The sequence below is a fragment of the Sturnus vulgaris genome, chromosome 20, assembly GCF_052056855.1.
Source record: "Sturnus vulgaris isolate bStuVul1 chromosome 20, bStuVul1.hap1, whole genome shotgun sequence".
NCBI classification, from domain to species: Eukaryota; Metazoa; Chordata; class Aves; order Passeriformes; family Sturnidae; genus Sturnus; species Sturnus vulgaris.
This window is the reverse complement of record NC_142262.1, coordinates 4,496,280-4,516,861: the sequence shown is the minus strand read 5'-3', so window position 1 is coordinate 4,516,861 and position 20,582 is coordinate 4,496,280. Positions and strand designations below refer to the sequence as shown.

The window sequence follows — 20,582 nt, the reverse complement described above, 5'->3', positions numbered from 1 at the left end:
ACCCTCCAGTGTGACTGTGGCATTGAATACAGCTGAGACAGAGCTGGTTCCAAACTCTGGTACTTATTTTTGGTTCATTAATTTTTGGCAAAGAAGGGACACTTAATAGGTCTGACATTCCCAGCTAGGTGGTGATTGATCAAAAGTCAGCACAGTCAATGTTGTTATTTTTTCCAAATTTGTAAGTATGTTATTCCCTAGGAGCCCACAAAAACAAAGCAATTAGTCTGGCTTGACAGGAATGATGGTGGCTAAACCAGCATCAGAAGTGAAGGCATTCCTTGGGATTACCTTTTCCCTATCTTAAGTCTGCTGCAGCCTAATTTACAAAACGACAAGGTAATGCGAGCTGTATTTCAAGTGCATTATCTGCATTATGCCAACTGCACTCTTCAGGAATGTGACATTGTTAAATGAGATTTCCACACACCTACAGGAATGAGCAGACACTGTATTTATTAGCCTAGTAAAAATACAGCCTTATATCAATAACACCCAGCGTGTCTCTCCATTTCTTCCTGTTTGTGCTGTGTGTCTGTGTCAGCCTTGTTCTGAGCCAGTGCTGTCAGGTGTCCTCTCCAGAGCCTGCTCAGCTGGAGCTGGGAATACCAGCCAGGAATAGCCAGCCCTGCCCAGATGCCCCTGCAGTCAGTGAGTGCCTGCAGAAGGTACACACAGATATTGGCTGCTGGGGTTAAGCTTCTCCACTGGAGATGAAGTTGTAACTGGCATGAGGCAGAGGGAGGCTGGCAGCTCTCTGGAGAGGCTGGCTAGTGAGGATCTGGGTGGTAAATTCAAATATTCAGGTGCTAATCCAGCCTTAAGCCACTGAGCTACAGCTACTGGGTACTTTTATGTAGCCAGTATATTTCCTATGACTTGATTTCCCCATCTTTGAAGTAGAATCATGCTGCTTATGAACTGGAAAGATTAGATATGCTAAACAAAAATATTATTGCTCTTATCGACAGGGGAAATATCCCAGCTGGATTGATTTGGGATTTCATAGTGTTGGTAATACACTCCTGAATAAGGTGGTGCTGTAGATACTCAGTGGGTGACATTCACCTTAGCACAAACGAGGCTTATGTGGGACTGGTGAAATTGGTAATATTAATTTGCTTCATACATATTTCAGTAATTCCACTTTGAATCTGTGGAAGATTCTCTGTGGGTGTTGATCAGGTCCATAATACTGGACACCTGCCAAAACTCTGGCAAACCATATTTTCCTTTATTTGGACATGCACAACAACTCAGAAAATTGAGAATGTCCATTTTGGTGTTATCTCAGTAGGATTAGCATATCCCTGATTCTGAGAACTGTATTTGGAGAATATGAGGTTTTGAATGAGCCCTGAGAAACTGTGTCTCCAGGGTTAATGAAAACAGTAAAGGAGTCTGGTCTGGTACCCAGCAAAGCAGTTCCTAGCAGGATTGCCTGCTGCAGCTGGTAGACTTCCAGGAGGAGCCAGAAAAGGGAAAACTCAACTTTGTTTAGGAATACAGTTGGATGTCAAAGGCATGGGAGCCTGGAATTTCTGTCTGAGTTTTCCTGCATAGTGATAGACACAGCAGAACATTGCTTTCCTTGGATGTCAGTGTCTGACTCATTCTTGTCTGAGCCTTAGTAAAGCTGAATAATTGGTGCTTCAGAGAAGCAGGGAGCTGAAAGTTGTATGCTGAGGTTTGATCTTGAAATGAATTAAATACTCTGTTTTATTTGAACTTCAGGAAGAAATTTCAAAAATGAAAAAAGTGTTATCTAACTGTAGTGCTGAGTCATCTTAGCCTGGCAAGTGTTAGGAGCTGCTTAGGTCAGCTGAAATATTGGGAAGGAAAATACTGACTCAAGAATGTTCTTGTGTTAGCAGAGGGTCTGTGCTGCACTATGGGCTGGGATTTAGAAGTGGAGATCTAAAGGGGAACATTATAAACATCAGCTGCTTTAAAAATAGCCTCATTCCTTTGCTTCTGACAACTGCATAAAGTCGTAAGAAATCCTGCCATAGCTATCCCTTCTAGTTTTTCAACAAGCAATATTCACATCTCTGTTATTTTCTAGCCTAGTTACACTATTTAGTGCTTGTTTAAGAAAAGCTTGGTTATATATTCTTTCCTTAAATTGGCTTCATCTCAAGCATGAATTTCAAATGCATCCAAGTGATTTATAAGCCTAATCTGACTGAATCACTTCTGAAAGTTAGACCTGACATTTTTGCAAGTTTTATCTGTGGGTTATTGCTACAATGAATCAGATATAATTTTCCAACTTCTTTGGCTGAAGGTCTCAAGAACCTTGTGAACTTCTTAATAAATAATTTTATTCTAATGGTGAAAATATTTATTGACCCTCGCCTCATATGATGACAGCAGTATGACTTGCCCTTGGTGATGGGAAAAGTTTGGGATTGTTTGGACAAAAAATTTGAAAAAGGCTTCATCTGGGGCTCTCAAGGCTTCGTTTATTGCATGTTCGACTGTAATTCCTGTGAGATCCACGGACCAAGACCTTTGCCCTGGGCCTCGAGCACGATTTGGAGTGTGCCTTAACACCTTGTTTCATTTTGCATTCTAAAAGGGTGTCCAAGTGGCAGCTACTTCAGTCTCCTCTTTGCTTTTTGCCTTCCCTGTGAAATAGAGGTCACACCATGTTCTGTTGCTTCTTCCAGCTCTACATGCTGCATCTCCAGCACACCAAGATCTACTCTATTAATAACTGTAAATAGCTCGACTGTGGGAGGCTTTTCTTTACCTAAGTTGTGAAATAGTTCGTCTTCTATCAGTTCTTTTCATGAAGCTAAGAAGCAAGGATTTACAGCAAAATATGATCTCTTTGAATTGCACCAGCAGATCTTTCATTCAAACAAGGGATACAATGAAATTTCCACCAGGTTCCTTTCTCCTCCCTTCTCCTTTAGTTTATGACATATCCAGGGGATGAAAACAGCCTCTCACTGGCAAGACTTGTCCATAGAAGGTCACACTTAAACCCTTGTAACTGTAATTATTTTGTCTCCCTGCTCTCTAACACTGCCATGTCAATGAGGTATTAAGTGATTCTAGCTGCTTAATATCTTCATTTTATGTCCTAAAGGACTTCTGGCACTTAAGCACTGTGTCTGGGGACTCTTAGATAGGAATATTTTCTTGAGAATTTAGTGGCATTGTTGAATTTATATCCTTATGAGTGTTTTCTGTCTTTGAGTTATTATTTCTTCCCAATAATACAAATGATCCAAATGTCAAGATTCTGATGCTGAGTCTGTGTATTCTACAATGAGACTGGGGGGCCAGAAATCCCAACTCATTGATTTCAATTTGAAAAGGTAATACCCTCTTATAAAAGTTACGTTATCTCAGTCAGATTCCAATGCAGAAAAATTAATCAAGGCACTTAAACTTTTCTTCTGCCACCGTGTTTAACATTTCTTTCTTTTTTCTCTAAAGTGTCAGGAAGTGGTGCTGAGTTGGCAGCAGTATATACCATCCCAGAGGAGGCTGTAAAGTAAGTGTTAGAAATGTTTAGTCCTGTCTATAAAAATGAGTTTTACTGAACTCTAAAAAAGTAGTAACAGAACTGCCTCTTCTAGCAGTTTTTGTGGTTATTAATAGATGTTAGTGCATTAATTATGTTCCAATGGAGATTTAAATTCTAATCCGAGCTCTCCATCCAAATTGAATGCTTTCTTAACCTTAGCACTATCTGATAAAATTTCTGTGAACTCCTGTATGTAGAATGAGATTTACCACCGTATAAATAAGTGGTTTGTGGGAATTATTATTGATTCATGTAACTGAATTTTGAGGAAGAGACCTCTTTCTGATGGAGAGCTGAAGATTCCTGGTACGATTCATCTGTTCACTTGTTTCACCACGTAAGTTATTGTAATAAAGTTATCTCATACACTGGAATAAATTTAGGAGACTGTTAAAAAGATGGCCCTTTATCAGAATATCAGAATTATTTCTTGTTATTTCTTCAAAGCAGAAATTTTATTATTTAAATAGTTACGCTACTTCTAATCCTCATGCAGGATAATTGTCAGCATGATGGTGCTAATATTAACAGAGTAATTTAACTTATTGAAGGGAACATAGTATCTGTCAGGAGTATTTCAGCCTTTGCTGCTCTCCTGGTAAAGAGAAATTGTGAATTTTTCTTTTTATTAAGACATAAGTTCATTTTAAAGGAGCATCTTTTTGAATATCAGGATGTTAATGAGAATGATTGCTTTAAAATCCTTTTCCAGCTTTGTTGTGCCCTCCCAAGCTTAATGTCAGTATTTTACAGTTTTTCTGAGGGTTCAAAATGCCACTGGAGGACAGATGACACACTTCAGTGTACCCTTACCATCTAATGTGTTACTTTCGGGGCTCAGGTTGCTTTTCCTCGGGCAGTTGGACACTATCAGTTGTCGTTTTCCCCTCTATTGTTTCTTTGCTGCAGAAGCTCAGCAAGTGGGAGATGACAGAGAGGCCGTGCTGCCTCTGCTCGGGGAACAGGAGAACTCCGATAGGGATATAAATTATTGGAAGAGAGTTCATCTCAGGAACTGCAGACTGACAGAGCAGCTCTGAGGAAATGCAAACTCTCAAAGATGGTTTGTTTCAGCTGAGCCTTGAATAACAGAAGAAGTGAAAAGGGGCAAAGCACACTGGAGTCACTGTATGTAAGTATTCTCAAATAATTTCTTGGTTCACTTACCTGATGAACAGGTTACTACGTGCATTTCTAGACATAACTTTCCGTCTTGAAGAATGAAAATTGCATTTAGTTTAATGTGATGTACGAGCAGATTATTTCTTTGCTGTTCTCCAAATATGCAAAATATTTTATATGAAGAATGGAATTTGAAGTATTTGTTGGGGAGAAAACACTTTTGTTATGTCTTCCAAGTAAATGCTACTATTTTAAACCAAGTATATACTGATATTGTGATGTGTGCTTAATACCTTTTAATGGGAAATACTTATAAACAAGTAATCATCATATTTAAGACTGGCTGTTCATAATTTCTATTTATGGAACTGTTTATATTTCTACTGTTTTCTTGAAGAGTCAGTTTATGGGAGGGTGTTAATAGCAATAAATTACCTGCATTTACACATGAGCAAACCCAGTACTAAGAACTGGCAACCTGGAATGAGTATGCATAGAGCTTATGACAGTCCAAGACAAACTGGGGTTTATTTTTAAAGAAAAGTTCTTATTTCCATTGATTCTCTGCAGAAAGGTAGGGGCTGGGTGTGTGAGTGTGTGTATGTGTGTATGTTTGTGATAACTAAAAAATAAGTAATTTTGGGAGTTATCAAAAACTTTAGGGGACCAGTTTTGAATAGAACCAATCAACTCCAGCCAAAGGAAGAGTAAGGAAGATAATTAAGATGAGTTTGCATTGTACTGCACACTCAGACTGCTCTGACACATGGAATAAAAGAGGATCCTTTGGATTTTCTGAAACCTGGTTATTAATCTGCAATTATTTCTCAGTATGTTTTTCAAGCACTGTTTGTTAGCAGCAGATTCAAAGCTCGTGGGCCTCCTATGGCAACAGCACTTCAGACTTTTAGAATATTTATGTGGCACTGCAGCAGGCTCAATTTTTTTCACGTTTCATAAACTGATTAAGATGCCTTTTGGAAGTGAAAAAGAGGGACATAAATTTGCATGGGTCTGTCTTCTCTGAAGGAATTATATTTGACTATATCTTGTCAGAGGCTCTAGATAAATAGTGATTCATGTAACTAAATAGTCTTGTGGAGACTGCTCCTTCTGAGGGAAGAAACTTGGCCTGCACATCCATGTTGCAATTTAACTGACTGGCTTGGAAGTAGCATGACATTCTTGTCTGTACTCTTTCCATGCACTGGATGAAGTTTTACTGCTTCTTTTCTTAAAGACAGTTTGATGATTTTAAGCTGATGATAAGGGAAGTTTCCACGGAACTTACCTCAAACTTTGTAGTGAGCTCAATACAAGCAATGACAGAAGGGTAGGCAGTAATTCACAGAGGAATTAATACCCATTTCCTTTGTTTTCAGTGTGATGGCATGTCCAATTACAATGAGTCTTTACTGCTAATCTCAACAGGCCCTCTCTTGCATTTCTTGCCTTTATTGTTCCTGCAGCTTTCCTAGTGTAGACTTAGTGGATGATGCTATTAGATGTTGTAAATATAGGTTCTTACAAGTAATTTCTGCATTTATAGAATAAACTGAGGACTCCTTGTTCAGCCAAACTGAAAGATGACAGAGAATTTTCCCTATTATTAGAGCTGACTAGAAATCCTTTCCCCAAAAATTAAATCAATTTTGGTATTTTTACTGTGAAATCCAAAAACTATAGCTCTTTTTATGTTTTAGGAGAAACTTGGTCTCTCCCTAAAATAAGATGGATTTTTGTTTTACTGACAACAAATTTTCCCACAGATTTCTGACTGAAAAAGTTCCTATATAAAATAGTATTAAACTTCACCTGTTAGCTATATTCAGGATATTTTGCAGAGTTTAGTCCATGCAAAATTCATGTTGCACTCTAAGCTGTTTTTTTTAGTTTATACCTATAGAACAAATCAATGCATTCAGTGAAACCATAGAATACATATAAAAATCTTTTTACAACAACTGTGTTAATTTTGTGTTAATCATAAACTCAATAATACTTGATGTAGAAAACGAATTACTCTGTAAGGTGGAGGAGTTGGGAATTGCTAATGTTTTGATTGCAAGTTCTACCATTATCATTGTAATAGTGTTCTTGTGGATTATGATGTCTCTCTAAGAAATAAGGGGGGGATCTTTGAAAAGATCCATTTATTATAAAAAAGTATTAAATTTCCCAGGCATTATTTTTGAAAACAGGATTCGGGTCTGTGAGGTCATTCAAATTGCCAGGATAATGATATTCCTAAATGTGTTTGTGCTTAATTCTGGCATAACTGACGGATTTCATTAAACTTGGAGAAACATTCTTATGCTTCTGACTCTTTCTGCAGGCAGTGCCTGTGTGGCTCAGTGTTAGCCAGCACTGGTGTAATGTAATAACTGGACAAGGGTGAGAAGAGGAAAAGGGCAACCAGAAAACACTCATTGTAAATTTATTTTTTTATCATATAGTTCGAGCTACATTTTATTTTATTTTATTTTATTTTATTTTATTTTATTTTATTTTATTTTATTTTATTTTATTTTATTTTATTTTATTTTATTTTATTTTATTTTATTTTATTTTATTTTATTTTTCGGTGAACAACATTTTATCAGCTACAAGCCATTGGTGAATCAGTGTGAAACTTCCCTATAGTTTATCAAAAAAACTAAGCAGAAGTGTTGTTCTACTATGTTTCCCCACCCACTTATGCAGAATTTCTGCTTTGCAACCCAAATGTACTGCTTAAATGGCCCTGCTGATTATATGATTTGTTGCAAACACTGTTAGACCTCTTTAAGTGTATTGGAAAATATTGGAATATTGGAAAGCTCTGTTGATATTTAATAGACACAAGAAATTTTTGTATTTAAAACACAGCTTTCAGTCCTTTTATGATATCTCTTATAGCCATTCCCTAGCCTTTGGATGTATTCACAAGTTCAGTAGTGGATCCTCTGTTTCCAGCTTTGAAAAAACAGAGTGGAAAGTCAGATGAAAACATTCTGCAGCCTACAGCAGATTCTGAGCTACATGGCCTTTAAGCTGCCTAAAGAACAATTGGAAAGTGTGGGAATTGCTCTAGAGAAGTCCTGAATTGTTTTGGGATTTACTCAACATATTCTAATTTTGGATGAAAGATGTGATTATGGAAGCACATAATAAGCATTGTCTCCTACACTCACAAAGAGTTTGTTTTCAAATCATTCTCTGTTATACATGCTCAGATTCTGTGGCATTGTATCAGCTCCTTCACGTGCTTCAGTCAGGGTCCAGGATGGATTCCTAATGATGCAGTGGATTTTTCCTTCTGAATGAACAAATGGAATTCCTAGCTGTCCTTCAAGTACCACCGTTCTTGTGACAGTGGCTGGGCAGTGATGCTGGGTTTGTTTCAGGTGCAATGCCTCCCACCTCTCCTTAGAGCACAGAAAAGGAGTGAAGAGCACAGTTTATTTATCAGGTGGAACCTGTTTCTCGTGTTCTATGGAAGAATGAGCAGAGAAGACCTCATAGCAGCAGTAAGTGGGGATGTTTGGCCAACATCCCACCCCAGAAAAATAACTGAATTGAGACCTTGTCTGTGTTGAGTCCCCACTCCATGAAAAGGGACTTGGTGGTACAACGGGATGAATCTAAATCAAAACATGGAAAAAGAACATATCCTGAAAACTTCTGAGCCATGGTAAAACCCAGGGGCATTTTTTTCCTTTGCCTAAGGGAGCAGTTAAAAAGTTTATTGCATTTAACAATTTTTTAAAGCAACCATGAGCAAAACTCTGTATCAGTTGGCATTGCTTCCTGGTGTCCTTCATTAAGGGCAAAGAAGTAAAATAAAAGCACAGAATTAAGCTCAGAGATCCAGAGCATTGGTTCATCTCCTTTATATGTAAAAAATTATGCCTTCAGAAGTTCAAATTTATTTTCTCTGAAACATAAATGACTAATCTACTTCTATCCTTATCCTTGTATTTTTCAGTGGCTATAAAATGTGGTTATTAAATCTACAGTGTGTCTTCTGTAGTGGTTTCATTGTCCATATATAGATATCAAGACAGCTACAGACTACTTAATGACAGCCTTTTGGTCCAATGAATGTGTCAGTAAAGGAAATCAAGCATTCCTTTTAATAAAATGGTTTCCAGCATCCTTGAGGACTCATTAAGTGATCTCTTTAGAAGTCATATTCACTGAGCTAATTAACATGATCAGAATGTTCATTCCTTCCTTATGATTAACTTCATAGCACTGAAAGGAAAACTCTAAGTAAAAGTCTTACAGCGACACTAAATACATAGATCCTTATATTCTGTATTGGAATGCATGACACACTGGCTACAGTTTCAGTAACTGTTTAAAGTATTTTGAAAGCAGCAACGACATAATTCAACTTAAGCTCTCACTTTCCCTCAACAGAAATACACAGGGCATTAAACAGCTTGGGCAAACAGTCTGGAAAGTTACATTGCGGTTCATCTTGTTACACTTGGTGCTTTATGTGTAATGGTGGTTTTTACTCTGAGTTCCACTCAGTAAACCTGGGACTTCAGCTTTTTTTTATGGAGACATAAAATTTGCAATGCTTAATCATCTTTATTGTGATGATCTACTCACCGTGAAGCAAAGATAAAACACATGTAAGGGATAAGGATTGCTTTCATCACTCTTAAAAGTTTGGTATCTTAGAGAATAAGAATATGAAAATATTAACCACTGGAAAAAATATTACTCATGGCTTTTTAAAATTTTAAAAACTTAGATAAGAGTGACATGACTTATTCCTGAGGCACTTGCATTGAAGTTTATTGGCACAGTGATTTTTTATAGCATCGACATGAACACTGCTCTATAGTATTGTCCTGCAGGGAGTAAAATCAGTAGTGACACTCAAGTATGCTGTTTCCTATGGACTAGTCTAATCTTGGTTTAGTTGACTGAACTATATTTGAATTATTGGAAGACAATAGCCTTTGGTGACATAATTTGATTGTGATAGGAGGGAAAATTAAATGTTGTATTCCATAGTGTCTGTGACTGGAACAGATGAATGGGATGGAGTTATTTAATGCTGCCCACACAACTTGGGCAATGTTTCTCCAGAGGACTGCACACCTTAGATATTCTATTTTCCTCTGTGTCTGATGTGGTGCACTGACTGCCTGCCCTTCTTACTTTGCTTGAGCAGAGGTCTTGTTTCAGCTATGATGAGATACATCAGTGTAGCTCCAGTAACACTCTGATTTCTGTCTTATTGCTGGTTTATGTCAGTCTATCCATCTGCCTCCATTTGGAGACCTATCCATGTTTGCAGTTGGCTGTTGAATCACTTCTAGTTGAAGCCATGCTAATATATTTCTTTAGATAAAACTCTTGACTTATTTTAAACCACCAGGTTCATATGAGAATGAATGGAATTTGGTAACTGAAAAAGCTGAAATAAGTTTTGAAACAAAAATGTGCAAATTAATGCAATTAATAGTGCGTTATATAAAGATTAGCTTTCTAAAACTAGTAGATGATACAGGTCAAGTAACAGACTAATGATGTTCATCTGCAAATAATACTAATTATTAACTACTTAGAAGGACTAAACTGCATCGTTTTCAGTAACAAATTATTGATATATTTGGCATTATGGCACTGTAATAATAAAAATAAGATTTAAAGGAAAATACAGACGTCCATTCAGACTCCTGGTTATTGGGCATGTTCTGCCTGTGGCCACGAACATCTCTTTAAAGGACTATCATACTTGATTACTGATGTGGTGGTTGGGCTTTTTTTTAATTTCTCAGCTTTAACACCTAAATGGAGGTCGTTGGTGTTAAAGGTGTCAAAGCTGATAAATCTAAAAAAAAAAGAAAAACAAAAAAACACTCAACGACCAGATCAGTACACTAAGGGTGAGTTTGCTATTGAATTAAATCTGGGATCAGAAGAACTGTCCTGATTGTTTTCAGCACTTCAGTCATTCCATTTCTTATTTAGAATGCTATGCTCTCTGTGAATTTTGAGAATGCTGCTTTATGGGACACTGTAGTTAGAAATTACTGTCTCTAAAGTTTGTCCTACAGAGCAGAGAAGGGGAGAATTCAGCTATATGTTCCATCTTTACTACTGCATTCCTCGGAATGTTCCATATGTTTACCTTTATCTGACTTCAGATTTTGTTCCTTTGTGGTTGCTGGCAAGAGCAGTTGAATTCTTTCATGCCTGTTGCTTTAATAAGGAATGTGAAGCCACATACACAGTAACATGAGAACACAACAGCATGAAGCAGAAATAATCCCTGATGAGATGCATATCTTGAGTAGGGATTAGGAATGCTTTGCACCCAATTCTTTATTTGGACTGTTACTCTGAAAAATTCCAAAAGGGGGCAATCTTATCCTCTGCCTGGAAGTCTATAAATATAATTCAACTGAGAAAATACAGCACACTACTTTCTAAGTTCTCATTTACCTTAGAGAACTGAAGGTTAGTGCAATGGTAAAAACATTTAAGGGTTTGGTTTGCTTTTTGAAAAGCAGATTTTAAAAGTGACCCTGGATTTCTGGATTTTCAAACTGTATTAACTGCAACAGTATGGATATGTGTGGTGACTTTCAAATTGTGATGGTTAAATTTATCTAATGCCCTTCTTAGAGTGAAAGATCATGTTGTTGACAGGGACATGCATTAAAAAGTATTATATTTAGATTCCTTTTGAACATAAGGCAAACATTCTTATGATGGAGATCTAGGGGAAAACAGAATATCAGACTCATCCTTCTTTACCAGATGATTGGTGCTTACAAACTTGAGACAGAATCGCTATATTAGCTTGGAGGAATTAATTTTTTTTTTAGATTTCTTATCTTTCTGTAGTGAAGTAGAAGAAATAACTTGTAGCCATATGCTTGCCATTAATTTGTAGTAATTTTTTACTATATAGAGTATTTTCTGTAAGAAGAATGTCTTTTTTTTTCTATATGCTTCCTCAGCAATGTGTTCTTGACCCATCTTTTGTAATTTGACTGCAAGAATCGTTTAATTCTACAAAAAGAAAATATTTCACGTATATGATACACATGGATCTACTAGCCCCCCAGAACAGTTTAAACAGGTATTAGGAAGGCAACACCAAGCCAATATCCTTTGGCTGAAACAAATGGATCAGAAGGAAGGCTGCAGGAAGCTGGTGAGGAGTGTTCTTGCTCTTGGCTGTGTGGCACAGGATGCTGCAGCTTTCTCCAGGCAGTGTGAGCATCCTGCCATGCTCTCAGGCTGAATGTCTGCTGCCTGTTCACAGCTCTGGTAACTGACTGAGAGCTCCCTGCCTCAGAAATCAGGGAGTTATTCCAGGCCTGTGCTGCAGGGACAGGTCTGCCACTGGAGAGTGTGGTTTGTTACAGGGCAGGTGAGAGCTGTGCTGGGGGAGGAAATGGGCACACACAGCTCACAGGTACCTGAGATTGGCTTTATCTTACATTTAGAGAACACTTCTGATGTTTTGAAGATATTCAGCATTTTGAGAGACTCCTGAATGCTGATCTCTATGAACTGTCCAATAACTTCTATTTTACCTGCAGTTCATCCCCATGATTGAGGATGGGTATCCACCCATGATACAGCAAATCCTATAATGAGTCATTACAACCTGGAGCCTGGCTAAAGCTGATAGATTAACCTGTAGGTAAATGAATTCCAGTTGGTGATGTTTGGAATCTTGGGCTCCAGTCCATCCAGTATGAATAAAGACTGTCAATCTGTGTCTGCTGCAGTGGATCTGACCTCTGATTCACAGCCAAGAGGGAGCTGGTACAGCCACAGTTCCATAAAGCATTATGGTTAAATGTGTTTTCATAAGATATATTTGAAGCTAAAATAAATTATACACCACTTTATTTTTATTGTGTTAAGCAATATACATAATACTTTTTTTTTTCCTTGCTTCACATTCATATGATGTAGACTATTTTAAACCCAACCACATTTTTCTCCCCTCCAGAGAAGATGACCATACCAATTGCCTCACTATCTGTTTACATTCTGGAAAGAGTCATTTGGGATTTTCTCTTTCTGAAATAAACGTTTGCTTATGGACTTTTTTTTTTTTTATTGTCACATCCATGGCATTTTTAAAGTAAATATGAGTACAAGGTTTATATTATTTTAAATGTATATTGTATTTGTCTTCCCAACACTGTGGTTTTTAGTACTGTGAATAACGTAGTATGGAGCCAGCCTATTAAACAGCCTGTTTTTGTAAGGAAACTGTTAGTCCACCTACAATATTCTATTGCTTACTGTGTTCTTCCAATATGCTTAGCATTCCACAACCTAAATGATCATTTGTTGAACAAATTCATGCTTTTATTAGTCAAAATACAGAGAAAACAGAGCCCCCCTGTTTCAAGATATTTGCTAATGCACGGTTAATTATCACATATAGCTTACTATAATTCATTTTACAGGGAGACCTCCTGCAGGTAACATACTAGCAGTTTATGAAGCAAAATAACCTCACTATAGATTAGAACTGTTTCACTACTGGTCAGACAGTTGCTGCTTCTAGGCCTTCTCACTTCACATTGCTAATTTGAACAAGGCTTTATTTTTATATTTGTCAGCAGCAAGACTGTAGCATGGTTGTTAAACCTCTCCCAGGCCTAATTAGAGTAGCAATGCTAGCATTCATAATGAATCTCGTGTCCTGGGTTGGAGGAGGTAGCCGTGGTGCTGCAGTAGCTTCCTGGCAGACAGTTGCTGGCAGGTTTAAGGTAGCTTGTGGCTTGCAATATTAAGTGACTGTTGAAATTCATTGACTCCACTGCGGCTTATGTGTCTAGATGACAACAAGTTTACACGGTTCTTTTATAGTTACAGCAAATGGGTCCATTTAAATATTTATTAGGTGATTATGGTGATGTGAAATGGAAAAAAATCGCAAAGTACAGTATTGCATGTATAACTGTTTTAACTGTTTGTACAAAATAGGCCTGTGGTATCATTTGAAATTACAGCATCTTTTTTTCCTCATAAATATTTATAGCTTATCAGTAGCTAGGAATGCTAATTTATTTGCATTTTGTTTCTTATTTAATTTGACAGTCTTTTGGGTCGCCATTAAAGGCACTCACTCTGATTTGAATGAAGGATATTTCAATCAGCAGTTGAGTGGCATTTTGATTGGAGTGGGTGAAGTTCAGTTTTAGGAGTTTTTTTTTGCTTTATGAGACACAGAAAGGAGTATTACCTGTGTGTGCTGGATGAAGGGAGCACCCCCAGAAGGCCTGCTTCTCTGGAACTCTTACTTCTGAGCAATTTGCCATCGTTGCTGCATTAAATGTAGTCAGTTTGGTTTATTTTGCTCTTTTTTCTGGCCTAATAAAGATGAAAGTAACACAAGGACCAGGTATTAATTTGTGCAAAAAACTGGGCAAGAGTTGTTGTAAAATATGAACATGACTTGGATGATAGAACAAGCTATTTCAGGTATATAGATAAAAGGATTAAAAGCAGACAGAAAAAGAAATCCAATTCTTCGACAGCATTGTAGCTACTGTTTACTTTGTGACAGCAACAGAAGACATGGAAGTGAGTCAATCTCACTCAAGGGCATGAGAGAACATGATGATGATATCTAGAGGTGTCAGAGCAAATATATATATTGGAAATGCTTTCAGTGATGGCACAGAAAAAAGTTACAGTGAAAAGAAATCGAGCATAGTACAGTAAATTTAGTCTGAATATATTGTGTGTGTCTACCTCTGTGTAAACTCACACATAGTATGAGAGACTTGCTCTTTGTAAAGAGAATAATTATGCTTCAGCAGCTTCACTTACAGTGCTATCACTGAACTTCACTCTTGTTCAGAAATTTAAATTTGCTGCAAGTGGGTGGCAGAACTCTCTGAATCTGTATTTTCCAAAGAGCAGAAATAAACAGCAGAGATAAATCTGAAATCAGCTCTTGTCAGGGGAGGTGTAAAATGTGCATCATTGACAAGTAGAGGCAGTGAACACCAGCTGGAGTTGTTTGTTTTGACCAACATGTATCCATAGGTCTGACTTTCACTTTGCTAATTCTGTTCACGTACTCTCTTTGATAAGTTCACATCAATTGCAGCTGGCTTGGAATACTCTCTATTTTCTTCTGTTGAAAAATTAATTCATTATTTGGGCCAATTTTGTCAATTCCACTTGAGGAAAGTCATTACACAGCCTGGAAATACTGACAGCAACTTGAAATGGAGATGAAGAATTTTCATACGTTTGGAAATGAGGTGGATAACTCTTCCAAACAGAATAAGAAATTCTGAGAAGTAAAATGGAGACATGGAGCTGAATTAACTCTGCCACACGAAGGTACTGGAAGCCCAGAGGCTTCCTTGAGACATGCTGTGCTATGTCCAGGATTGGAACATTGTCTACTTATAGAGCTGGAGACACTTGGTCACCACACTAATGCTTATTTCTTTACCAGTAGGAAATAGCAAGATTGAAATCCTATAGGCATATGTTTAGTCCTGGGCTTAGCTCAAATTTGGAGCCCATATTCAAAATGGAGAGAGCTAGTGACCAAAGGATACTATTACAGTACCAATATTAACCATTATGTGTTAGAGCTCAGTTGAGAATTGGGTGTTCAGTTTCTTTTCTGCTATGAGAACTCAAAAGATTAGGGGGTGAATTATTGTATTAATAATTATTGCATTAATAATTGCATTGCTGTCTTTATAAAGTTATTTATCCTCAGGCTGAAGAATTCTGGGCTTATCTCTGCACTAGTTTTGGGTGAAGTCCTATGATGCCCAAGATGGGAAGTTAAACTTGTAGCTCAGAGTGAACATCCATTGATGTGAAAGGAGGACAGTGGAAATGTGTCCTTGTGTGCCCACAACAGCCCTGGTCCTTAGGGCTGTTGATCCAATTATTTTCACAAGGACTAAATTCATTTAAAAGAGGATGAAGTGGCAGGGGGGGAAAGAACATTCCTTAGCTTTTTGAGTCTGGAACTTCTGTCCTATGCTTTGCTCAGATTTTCCAGTGAGATCACTTCCTGAATGGGGTGTAATATGAATGAATGTTCTGAGAGGCAGGTTCAAAAGCTGAGCACATGGAATTGGCCCAGCTTTGTCATTTACCATCAGTGACAAAGCTGAATTTAGTTCAAGTTCTCCAATAAGCTCAGAATTGTCACACACGCAGCTTGAATAAGATGAGCTGAATTATATATATTGCATATACATTCTTGTGTCAAAGAATCTGTGAAATCAAATGTTTGAAGTGTGCATGGCTGCGTTGTAGTTGCATTCAATATAGAGTTGACTGTTCATCCAGTGCTGTAGCCTTCTCTGCCTCAGTTTTCTGCCACAACTTTGTGCCATCTGTACTCAATATAGTCAAATAATTTACTTTTCTGAAGTTTAGTAGTTGAAAGTACTATATTTTATATATTTCTCAGAACTGTTACAGGTTTATTGTTATAATCCATATTTATGAATTTCAATAGCACTTTAAGATGGGAATGTACTGCTTTCCCCACTGAACTAATATAGAAAGTAAGGCAGAAATCTCGTTCAAGAGATAGTTATTTAAATCTGTCTCTCAGTACAAAGTGGTGCTCTCACCACTGAGTCCCTCTCCTGCTGACATTCCTTCTTGTGATCCATTTAGATGAAATAAAGAGGGGTGGGGAGATGGAAAAAAATCACAGAGTCATGAGACAGCAGCACTCACTGCAGATGGCAAAATAAAGCTTCTTTTTGCAGTATCAGGAGAAATTATTTTAGACAATCAGTAGTACAGTAAACTGCATTCTGTCTCTGTGCATGACACCAGGAAATAAAAATCTATTTTTCACTTGAATGAAATATACGAGGTCCAAGCATCAAGATCTTAGCACTAGGACAAACTGGAAACTTTCCAGTGGAACATTTTTCTCTCAGCTAATGCCGGTTCACCAAAATCTAACACGTTGCATGAAAATGTCTATTCCAATGAAATTTTTGATGGAGATGTTCTTGGTCTGCTGCCAGCTCACCCGCTTTTCCCAGCTCTCAGCTCCCCGGCATCTCACATGGAACAGAGCCAGAAAGTCAAGTTTCTTCACGTTCCTGGCCTGTTTGGCAGACTGCCACGAGGGATGGGAGTCTGGGCTCTCGAAAGTGGACAAGAAACCTTATACATGCACATACAACTGTACACATACTCTCACAGGTCATTTAAATCCATGTCAGTTCATTCAAAGTAAAGGGGGTTTTTTTATATAGAAGGGTCTTTTAAATATGACCCTCCTATGGAAAATTTCTCATGTCGGAATTTTAATTCTAACTTGCGACTGGAAAAAAAATAATTGGGGAATATGAAAAATTCTCCTTATAAGGTGAATACTGGTTCCTGTGCAACTGCATGTTGCACTATTGTCACTGAGGCTATCAACAGCTCCATCTGCCTTCTCTCCTTCCCTGCATAACAAGAGCTATTTTTGTAACGGGTATGCTGCTTACACACTTAACCTTAACAAAACAAGATAATATTTTTAGAGCTTTGTAAATATTTGTTTTAAAAATTCCTCTTAAGCCATTTTATTTAAGGCAGGCCATCTTTTCTTGCTCACTAAGTGGACTGAGGGGATAGAGTTTCGATGTTTTTGCCTGCATGATAAACAGAAAATAGGCACATATACTGAAATTCTTACTGAGAGGGCCCTGAAGCAGGAGCACTGTAATGTACTTTTCCATAGCCTCACTTCATGCACTGCAAGCTGCTCAGTTGCTTATTATATGTAAGTAAATAAGTAAGTTTCAATCACACTGTGTAGGTAATTTCTGACTGTGGAGATGTGTTCACGTTTGGGACAAAAAGCAGTTGATTCAAGTAGCCACTAATGAATTCCTTTTCTGGCTATTCTTAATACCTTGGATTAGCATAACAAAGTCAGGCTCTTCAGGACATTAGTACTTACTGCAGTTTATTTTCCAGCTCAGAAGACAGGATTTTTTTGTAACAGATACAGTTCAAGATTTCACTGAAGAAAGGTTCCTGAGTAGAGTTTCACTTCTTGTAAATTCACATTGTCATCATCAAATCTGAGCCTCACTGCCCGTCTGACAAAAAGATACTGCTTTCTTAATAATAGGAAAACAGTAAATGTCCTGAATGGGATGCTAAAATCTCTGTTGAACAGAGAAAATACCTATCATTGTTAAAATAAGGGGAAAAACATTTGTGTTTTATTTTATTTTGGTTTTTGGAGGGTAACGTGTAGTAATGCAGGAGGCCACATTGGTTTTGTCCCTGACTCTTTCACAAATGTGATCTGAAGTTGCTCCCTATGTCTTTTTATGATAAAGTGACAAAATGGGAATGATCAGCAGAATACTCTTGTATTAATGGCAGTATTATATAACCAAACACTTGTAAAAGGCTTAGGTAAAGTGCACTGTTAGACTCACTAAGCATTGATCTGTGGCATTGAAGAATTTTATTATGGTGGGAATTAACTTTGAATGCTCTAAACATGCATGGGTTTCCCTTGTCATTGTAATTACACTGAAGAAGGTTTCATAGGTTGCAAAGCAAAAGAAAATGGGTAAATTATTTATTGGCAGAAACTTTAGTTTAATCATAAAACCCATTGTCTCCATTGCTGAGGCTGCAGAGGATCCCAAGATCTTTAATTTGCATTTGCCTTGACATCAGTCTATCCAGAGCAGGAGAAAATAGGATGAGTGTTTGTGTGTACACATACACTGCCAGATTGAGTCATTCAAATTAATTCTCTGAAAGGAAAATAGTACATACAATCACAGACTTTTAAATTGGTTTCCAATTAAATGTTCCTTGATAAAAATGATGCAATGGAAAGCTATTAGCAGTTGCTTTCTAATGTCCCTAAACTGAAGTCTTGGTTGCACTCTCTAATCTCCTTATCTTTTCAAAAGAAGAGCAGAAAGGCCTCTCTACAAAGCAATTCTGACTGCTTTATTTGACTCATTGGGGTGAGAGGAAGACAGGAGGGTGGTGAAACTCATATGCTGAAAATACAATTCAACGTGTGCAATGAAGTGACAACTGAGCTCTTCATGTCAAAGAGTCAGTGCTGTACCACGCTATTTGAGCAAAGACATCTTATTACTCTAACCCAACTCGTTCTCTCTAGGAGTATCTCTGGTGTTTTCTAACATTATATTCTAATCTGAATGGGGGGTAAAATGCTCAGCTCTCTGGAAAACAGAACACTGGCACTGATTTCCAGCAGCAGCTACCTTGCATTAAGTGAAGCTCAGCTCTTTACTGTAAGACTGAACTGACCCCCCTCCACTGTGCCAGGCACTCGCAGCTGCTCTCTGGTGGAAAAAGAAAATTCTGCTTTCCATACAGAAGCCTATCATCTAAGATTTTGAACTTTTGTCTATTTATCCAAACATAATGTAACTCATTTCTCTGATTGTTCTCTGGATATGTTAAGAGCCTTAAATAAGTCTATGCTTGAAAATTTGTATCTGGATCTAAGTCTTTGACCATTTCTGTCTCAAAATATTACAGTATTGAAACAGGTAAATTCACAGAAAAAGACTGCACTGACAGTATTTTGGGGTGCTGGCTACAGCATCAGATGAGAGAGAGCAGGATATGATTGTGCTATGCAATGCATGTTGTGCTGTATATTGTCAGAAAGAGGGTGATTTTCTTAATGCAAACAAAATGTTTGAGGTTAGACTAGGGGGTTTCTGTTCACATATAATAACTTCCTGACAATTTCTATCAGCTCTTCATGTTTTAGGGCCTCAGACTCACAGTGAAATCACCTTGATGTGATGTACACATCCTACTGTGTGCCTTAATGCCACAGAGGGTAAGATAAGAAGTAGGGGGTCCTGACTCGAAATGCTGAATTGGACTGAGCGCAGTGGGCCTGTTTAGAAGGTAGATTCTCAGATATTTGGGGGCTCAGAAACACAGCCAGTGCTGGTGCTGGGGACAGAGAGGCAGCGAGGCAGAGCAGCCACAGAAATCAGAGTTAAGGGTTTGGGCTTGGATTTTTATAGGAGCCCATGTAAGTAAAGGCACCTCTCTTCTATAGCCCATCATGAATACCTGTTAAATGCTTATATTTGTTACTACTGATCTCTTTCCATTTGTTGCAGTAAACTGGACCTGATTTCTTGATCTGTCTTTCTGTAATCAGCTATCCTCATTCCCAAAAGCTGGTTACAATAACTAAATTAAACTGTGTGCAGCAGTGTATTGTCCCATCAGATGGCACAGAGGAGTTCTACAGTCTCCTTGGAGTCACCCAAATCAAGTATTAATAGATGCTTTTAATGTAAGAATTCCTAGGTGGTTCCGTTTTTCTATGGTTGCAAGACATTCTGGACTTTTTATTCTCTCTCTGAAATTGTTGTGCTGTTTTCAGTATTTAAGAGACAGACTCCAAATGAAGCAGCCATTCCTAACCTATGCAGACAAAGGGAGTGGTTCCCTTAGCAACAGGAACCATGTGGAGGTTCTCAGAGAGCTCTCTTTTCCCCCTACTCGTGTTTTCTTTTAACTCAACATTTTGCACAGCATCTTGCATGGAGACTCCAACAGCTGGGCTGGAGGCAGGCAGCTCTTCCGGCTCTGGCTAACCCGTGCTCCAGGGGCAATTGTTCTACACTCATCAGACAGAAAAAATGATAATCATGGGTAAGTGAACTGGCACACAATCAGAGTTCACGCTGAGGAGGGGGAAAGTTTACTGGCTGGCAACCAGAAGTGTCCAGCACTTCCCAGTAGGCATGTATGCTTGAAGCAGGGGCTCTAGTGTGATGCGTGCCCGGTTTTCTGGTGGGATTGTATGTCTGCATTTAACATTACAGGGGTTGGAAACATTAGTACAACTGGGTTCTATCCTTAGCATGCTACTGACTTCTTTTACAGTCCTGAACATTTTATCTGA

At 38.0% G+C, this 20,582-nt stretch overlaps 1 protein-coding gene across 3 annotated transcripts in view; it reads left to right on the top strand.

The window, feature by feature from the left end:
- Positions 1-20,144: 20,144 nt before the first annotated feature.
- ANKFN1 (ankyrin repeat and fibronectin type III domain containing 1) overlaps positions 20,145-20,582 on the top strand; it is a 107,799-nt gene continuing 107,361 nt past the window's right edge. For 2 of the 3 annotated variants that reach the window (XM_014878150.2, XM_088176408.1), the window contains exon 1: positions 20,147-20,329. The gene's annotated coding sequence lies outside the window, so the exon portion shown is untranslated. Of the gene's footprint in view, positions 20,330-20,582 lie in introns of all 3 variants that reach the window. The other variant, XM_088176410.1, reaches the window with a different exon arrangement.